Source organism: Rutidosis leptorrhynchoides, chromosome 1 (assembly GCF_046630445.1).
Source record: "Rutidosis leptorrhynchoides isolate AG116_Rl617_1_P2 chromosome 1, CSIRO_AGI_Rlap_v1, whole genome shotgun sequence".
Classification (NCBI taxonomy): Eukaryota; Viridiplantae; Streptophyta; class Magnoliopsida; order Asterales; family Asteraceae; genus Rutidosis; species Rutidosis leptorrhynchoides.
In genome coordinates this window covers 700,983,584-700,992,001 of record NC_092333.1, presented here as the reverse complement: position 1 = coordinate 700,992,001, position 8,418 = coordinate 700,983,584, and the positions used below count along the sequence as shown (strand labels likewise).

The 8,418-nt window shown below is 33.6% G+C and overlaps 1 non-coding gene across 1 annotated transcript; it reads left to right on the top strand.

The window, feature by feature from the left end:
* Nucleotides 1-346: 346 nt before the first annotated feature.
* Nucleotides 347-453, top strand: LOC139887109 (small nucleolar RNA R71). Its single transcript, XR_011772954.1, has one exon. It is a non-coding gene; the product is annotated as a small nucleolar RNA R71 (small nucleolar RNA).
* Nucleotides 454-8,418: the final 7,965 nt, after the last annotated feature.

Below are 8,418 nucleotides of genomic sequence, written 5' to 3'. Positions count from 1 at the left end.
AATACTGAGACAATCTTTTGTCAAATGTGGTCCTCCACACTTCTCACAACTAATTCGTATTGAGTGGATATCTTTAGTCATCTTTTCCATTCGTCTCTCGACAGCATCTATCTTTGCTGAAATGGAATCTAAGTCATGGCTAGAATCGGCTCTAGCTGCTTTAGATGATCTAACGATATCTTTTTCTTGGTGCCACTCATGTGAGTGGGAAGCAGTGTTATCAATAATTTTGTAAGCAACAGTTTCTGTTTTCTTCATAATAGAACCACCAGCTGCTATATCTATGTCTTTTCTTGTAGTGATGTCGCATCCTTGGTAGAATATTTGTACTATTTGACAGGTGTCTAAACCATGTTGCGGACATCCTCTCAATAACTTTCTAAATCTTGTCCATGCCTCATATAGAGTTTCATTCGGCTTTTGTGTGAACATAACAATTTCTCCTTGAAGTCTTACGGCTTTAGATGCCGGAAAGAATTGTTTAAGAAAATTTTCAACTAAAACGTCCCATGTATCAATCGCCCCTTCAGGTAACGATTCCAACCAATCTTTGGCTTCTCCCTTTAAAGTCCAGGAAAATAACATGAGATATATCTGTTCATCCTCAACTTCTCGAATTTTAAATAGTGTGCAGATCCTATTAAAGGTACGAAGATGTTCATTTGGATCTTCCTTCGGCGCACCACTAAATTGGCATTGATTAGTTACCATGTGTAGAATTTGTCCTTTGATTTCATAATCTGGCGCATTAATGACTGGATGAGTAATTGCGTGACCTTGGCCAGTGCGTTTAGCTCTCATTCGGTCTTCCATACTTAGAGGTTCCAGATTTTCCATAATTGAATTTGTTGAATCTGAATCACTAGAGGATTCTGATTTAATGGTTCGTTCCTCAACAATCTCTGTTTGAATGATTGGTGGTTCCGGAGGAAAAATTAATGGTTCAGGATCTATGAATTGTCCCTGAATATTCTCCGGATTCTCAATTGTGAGGTCGGTTTCAAAAAATGGATTATCGGAAATTTGAATTGGAGTACTTGGTCGACTGGATGACGATTCTAAAGAAAAATCAACGGCGACAATATTTGCTAGATGTCTTGATCGAGTTACAGGTGGTGAACGTACAAAAGGTGGTGAACTTCTTGCTCGGTGCATTCACTGAATATCCTATTAGTTTTTAAAAGGAAAGAAAAATTATATAAGTTATCCAATTAATAGACTTTTCTGATTTTGCCCACGTTTCGAATAGCCAAAAGATGCAGCAGAGGGGCAGGATTCGTTTGGTCTCAATATAATTGAGTACTGTTTGGCTCCAATAACCCGGTCCACGTACAAATCCAACTATTACTACGAACCAGAAAATTTTGATGTCTATCAATTTAACCACTTAAAATAAATTTTCGTAATTTTAAAAAATTTAGATAAGAAGTAGAATAAAAATCTATGTCCTAAAAACTAGGATGGCGAGAAATAAGAAAGAAAAAGAGCGCGTCGAAAAAGGTCGAAAAAGAAAAGGGTTGAAAAATAAAAGGCGCCGAAAAAGAAAAAAAAAATGACTATAAAACTTTAAAACACTCGACTAACCCAACCTTATTACTATCACTAACTTAAAATTAAAATTGCAAATTGAGATTACTAATTGGAGTGATAATTGATATATAGGTAAAAGGCGTCGAAAAATAAAAATAAGAAAGTAGTGCGTTAAAACTAAAAAAAAAAACTAAAAACTAAGAATTAAAAGTTGCGTCTAAAAATATTGAATCTTAAAAGAAAAACTATATCCCAAATGGCAATAACTTAAAAAGAGACTAAAACTTAAAAAGGCGTCGCAAAATTCTAAAGCACCTAGATCTTAGTCTAAAGAAAAAGCACCTAAGGAATTTTACGGCAAATCCTAAAAAATCTAGAAATAAAAATAACTATGGTAAAAACTATGGATTAAAACTAAATATGAGCGAAAAATACAAAAAATTACGCTAAAACAATTAAAAGGGGACAAAATATAAAAATATACTAAAAGTTCTAAAAAGTACAATTTTTATAAAAATATTATTTTTATATTATTTATTTATAAAACTATTAATTTTGTAAATTAATTAAACTAATTAAACAAAATAATAACTTAAATTAACTAATTAAAAACTAAAAACCTAATTAGGGTTTTAAATAAAATAATAATAATAATAATTACTCCGTAACGATGCTGGTTAGGGTTTCTGTGTACGCGTGTCAGGGTGGCTCCGCGAGTCGCGGTGCCACGTACCAGAAAACTTCGCGAGTCGCGGAGGTTAAAATTTTAAATGCACAAGTTTCGTTCGACAGGTTCTGTAGTTTTTTTTAAATTATATTTTATATATTTTTCTGTTTTTAATAATTATATTTTTATAAAACTTATATAGAAATACTTTATAATTTTATAAATAAAAATCTTAAAAATAGATTTATATATATATTTTTTTTATTCGGTTTTTAATTTTTTATATTTTTTTTAATATTTAAAAAGTATATATTTTACAAAAACTAATTAAAACTTAATAAAAAAAATTTTTTTTGTGGCGTTTCGCTTCGGCGTTCCCCGACAGCGGCGCCAAAAATACTTGATGTTATGCGAGGTGTATATGAAATAGCTTATATTTTACTAGGAAAAACTATTAAATACGATATAATTTTACACAAGATATTTATTTATTTATAGAATGGATATACTTAAACCTTGCTACAACACTTATAGCCAGTGTACCTAATCGTACAGTAGTGTAGTTTTTAGTAAGTCCGGTTCGTTCCATCGGGAAAATCTTTAAACAAAGCTTAACGCTATATTAGTTTTAATTTATAAAAATACAAATATATATATATAAGTAATATTATTATTATAAAAGGGGGGTTTTTACCGTTTAATGACCGGTTTGTCAATTTTTAAACTTTAGTCGCAGTTAAAACCTAATGTAAAATATTAAAAATAAATACAAGACTTAATTTAAAACGTAAAGTAAATAACGATAATGAAATTGCGATAAATGAAAGTGCGTTAGCTTTTATAGGCATTTTTGTCCAAGGTATCTCCGCGAGTCGCGGTCCCTTTGCACTACAGACTCCGCAAGTCGTTGAGTTCGTAAACCCAGCTCACACAAGTTTGGATCCTAGTCTGCCGACGGTTTTAATATATAAATATAATATATAAATATAATTTATATAATTAATTATATATTATATTATATTTATATACATAGTTAACTTGTAATTTTTAGTCCGTTGCGTCGAGCGTTGAGAGTTGACTCTGGTCCCGGTTTCGGATTTTCGAACGTCCTTGCGTACAATTTAATATCTTGTACTTTGCGTTTTGAATCTTGTACTCTTGTAATTCTGAGACGTTTCTTATCAATAATTGGAACCTCTTTGATTGTATTTTGTACTTTTGAGCTTTTTGGTCATTTGCGTCTTCAATTTGTCGAATCTATCTTTTTCTTCACCTTTTATTATTTAAACGAATATCACTTGTAAATAGAACAATTGCAACTAAAAGCTTGTCTTTCTTGAGGAATAATGCTATGAAATATATGTTCGTTTTTAGCATTATCAACCTCCGGCCAATAAGTAGGAAAAAAATTAAAAAAATAAATAAAATTGAGACGCCATGAAAATGGTAAAATCAAATTTTCATGGGTTTTAAATCCTGCCTGAAATTTACTTTTAGGCTATAAGGGTCAGTCAAGTCGTCAATAAATCGACGCTTGCTGTCGACTCAATAACTAGAGTCGTATTATCGATAACTAGATGATTTATTAAACCATTTATAGGTATTATCGATATGACTTATACTCATTGAATTCCACCTTGGTTTGATACACGGTGTATCATTTACAAATAGTTTTCGTGGAATCAATGGAGATGAAATTTTAGCCAAAATCACGAATCGTGGCTTAAATTTAAGTAACTCCTCAAAAGAGTACTTAATTGGTTTTGAATCACTTGTTTTGATTTTCCACTTCTTGTTTGACACATGTTTAGAAAACATATTCTTTTTAGGTTTAGAAACATGGTCTGGTTTATCATAGAATTTCATGGATGGTTTCTTAGGTTTGTGTGAAAACCAACCATATTGATCTCGATATCCCGTGATCTTCCCATTCTTCCCGTAAGTAGTTTTCAGAAACGGACAATTCGTCTTGGTCTCGTAACTAGAGTAAACTTTCTTAATTGAGAAAACAGATTTCAGAGGTTGAGTTGAAGACTTCAACGGAGATTGAGTAGAAGTCTTAAGGGTTTTGGGTTTCCAAGTTGATTTCCTCGGTGTCTTTGTAGACTTTGGAGGACCCTTATCTTTCGGTTTAGGGGTCTCTAAGGTCTTAGACGTTTCTCTCAAAATCGACTTCGAGTACATCGAAGATTGATGCAACCTAGGTCTTGGTTTAGTCTTTGAGATATTAACTTGCTTTTCTACTGTCTTAGGTGCAGAAATTGGAGTATTGGACAAGTTTGTCTCTGAAATTGAAACTTGGGTACTAACCGACACTTTGGGTTTTGAAGTGTCAGTGGTAGCTTGTTCAGCGTTAACCCTGGTTTGGTGTCTCAAATGTTCATCTTGAAGTTCTTGATATGCTTTCTCTATCATGGTCAATTGCTTTTGCAAATCATTTATTTGATGTTTTAAATCACAAGATGAATCATTTACGGTGGCCTCTAAAATAGTAGTTTGAACACCAATAGAAACATTCTTAACGGCCTTTAGTGTGGTCGGAGGAATATCACAAAATGTAGTTTGAACACCCATCGATGCCATTTTGGGTTTTAAATGGTGTGATGTGTTCTCTTTCAATTCAAAAGCTTTGATTTGCTTGATCAAACATTGCTTTTCATGCTCAAAAGATCCTTTTTGTGATTTCAAATCGCTTTCAAGTTTTGTAATCTTAGATTGTAAGAAAACATGATCGGATTCGTATTTTAAACATTTGGTTTCAAAATCTTTTGATTGAGTAGTCAAGGAAAGTTTTTCATCTTCAAAGAGTATGGCTTGCTTCACGAGTTCAGACTCTAAATCAGAAAGCTTATGTTTTAAAGTAAGTATGTCCGAATCTCGTGTAGCTAGTAATATAGCAATACTCTTGTTTTTCGTAATTAATTTGTTATTATCAGCATTTAAGGAGTGAATGGTTTCAGTGGCAACCTTATGTTCAGCTTTGAGATGAATATACAGATTCTGAAGTCTGATGCGTTCCTCGTCAAATGAATCATCTTGTTTCTTCAACTCTACTTCGTGCCTTGAAACTGGTTCTTTCAGCTGAACTTCACATTTTTTATGTATGTCATTCTGGTTAGTCGTCTTGTGGACATCTGTTCCTGATTCCTTTGAATCAACCAAACCACTATTGTTTAACTTGAACTTGAACACCTCATATAGTCTAACCGGACATGGGTTTGCGGAGAGAAAAATATAACATGAACACAAATGATTCTTGTGTGACTATTATTGGTTTTGTGAAGGTTTTTAGGGTATCGAAATTTGAGTTTGAGCCTCGGAAGAATTTAGGTGAGACATTGAATAAATCGAATAATCCTCGAAAAACCTGCAAATACACGAAATTCCAAAAATACGGACGATTATCGATTATTGCTCACTTATTAACTTTTCGAAGTCAATTGAATAAAAGTACCAAGCTTTCCCGTGAAAACCTAATAAAACCTTTTAAAAAATCTTTACGTGTTTGGACCTTGGTCAGATTCTAAAATTTTTTGTTAGATTTCATTATGACCTTAATGGACAAATTTTAACTATTTGTTAATTCAGGATAGAAGTTAAAAAAAATTGTCGTAAACTAAAAGGTCTAAACTGATGGATCTTATCTAATTGACTACTGGGCCATTAATCTCAATTTAAGCTTTCAAACTGGGCCAAGGATAGTTGTTGGGCTTTAGATTATGAGTTGAATTAATGGCATTTTTAACTAATGATAAAAGTAAAAGTGGCGTGGATTTTAACTCAAATAGAAAAATAACCCAGTTAGCTTTCTTCTTCCCCAAAAATTGATAAGAACCCTATAACGCAGAAACAGTAAATCAAATGTCCAAACGAGTGAGTACACGAGTGGGAAGGTTTGTACGAGTCTATGATGGTTCGTACGCGTGGAGATACGAGTGGTAAAAAGTTTTGTACGAATGGAGAAATCTGAATACGAGTGATGTTCGAGTGTATTGTGAGTAATTCTTACGAGTGGAGGGTCACACGTTTGGTCATTCATACGAGTGCGTATTGATGAAGATGAAGAACACTAATAGCAGATTCCGGTGACGGTTAAGATTCCGGCACGGTGGTTAGCGGTGGTGAACGGCGGTGCAAACCTGAAAACACTTAAATCAAAGGATAAACAACTGAAACTTATTGCAATTTATTCCTGAAGCTTCGATTAACAGTTTACAACACCGATTTGATCCAAAAACAACTCATAATTCGCATTTGATTTCGATTTTGACAAAAATATTACAGACTGAAATTTTTGATAGAAATCGTATTAAAACCTCAATTACAAGCTGTAACTTTGAAGATTTATTCAAGAGATCTTTTAAAATCTTTCTACATCAACTGGTTTTTCTTAAACACAACAGATCTCGTTTCTGCCAAATTTAGTTTGACTTTTTATGAACCTGTGAAAAGTTTGACTAACGAATTCAGATCAAATTGATGTTTGTAAATGAAATATGAAGGTTAACGAAGCTTGAGTAGGTTATTTAGAATGCGAATAAACTATCAATTTCTACATAATAGCTCATGATCGATCAATCAACCAAAACAGTTGACTGTTTTTGACCTGGATGAAGAACACAATCTGAATCTGATTATATGCACGAATTGAAGCTAGGATCGATTAGAGAAGCTCTATTCTGCTCTGATACCACTTGTTATTCCTAGATTTCAGCTTCTATTTGTGTTCTAGTTGATGTATCAATTAAGTAAAGTAGGTTTAGTGAAGATGATGAATATAAATGTTGAAGATGAACAAAGCAGAATCTGATCAAATTGAACTTTTATATTGAATCTGTGATTGTGTACAATGAATCCTAATGCCAATGGAATTAATCACTAAGATTAATCCACGGCTTTCTTCAACAATCAACTTGATGATCAAGTTGATGTCACAAGTCAACTCAAGTCTCTCAATGTGTTTGAGAGAGTTTGGGGGAAACACACTTTGTGTGTGTGTAATTGTGAGCTAGGGAGTGAAGGCTTAGAGCAATGGGAGTGGACTATGTCACTTACCCCGTCCCCTAGCTCGTTGCACGTCACCCCACTCCCCTCCCTAGTCAGTTTGCTTCGTCTCCCCCATGTCAGTCTCCCACGCGACGTAAGTTTACCCCATTTTTTTTCTTTTGGCTTTTTTTTTTTCCAAATGGATAATTTATTAAATATAATAAAATATTATTTTAACACACTAACTAACACACTAACTGACATAGGTTACCACTCCCCACTTTTTCTGACTCATCAAGTCACGTCTGACATGCCAAGTGACCTCAGTCACCACTCCCAGTGCTCTTATGGCTTCTACATGGTTAAGTGGTATTTATAGTTCATACCACTTACCTTACATTTAAGCTTAACCATTAAAACTAGCCTATGTTATTACTTGATCAATCACAAATCTATATCTATAATTACTAGGAATTTCTATTCCTAACAAATAACACAATATTTGGTGTCCGATGATTTCCATATTGATCGGTAATCCCTTCACATATTTTTTCATTTCTTCAAAGTATCCATCATGACTTACAATCAACAAAGTTTCATTAATACCAGTTTGAGATATTGTGGCCGATTACAAACATAAAGAACGATTATGATACGATCTAAAGCTAGAACTGGATACAAATCCATGTTTCTTGGTGGCAACTGGTTTTTACTCTCCAACGTTTTTGACAAATGGTTATGTTTAGGCAGCTTAATATTGTCAACCAAAGAGGAAATATTAAAGTTAAATTCAGTAACACAATCAACTTTAACTGAGCTTTCTTTCATGAACATGTTAGAAACAGGGTATGATATGATTGTCCGGATTGATTCTTGAATCGTGTAGTCACTTTCTCTATAAAGTATTTCGACCCAATGATTTCCTTATTTTCACAAAATCTTTACAGGGATAAGACAATAACGTAATTTGTGCTTTTGGCTTATAAATGTGAATTGGTATGTTGTGTGTGTGAGAGAGCAAAAGTTTTCAAATCTGAAATATGAATTTATGTTATACTGGCAATTTAAAATTAAAGGGTGAGGGAAACTCTTGACAGACACCCTTTCCACATAACGTATAATGCCTTTTCAGTTGAGGTTTCGGGGCGCTACCCCGAGCCCAGCGAGGGGCGGCTCCCCCTCGAACCCGCAAGGGGTCGCAACCCCATTAACCCCCCGCTATTTTTGCCGCATGA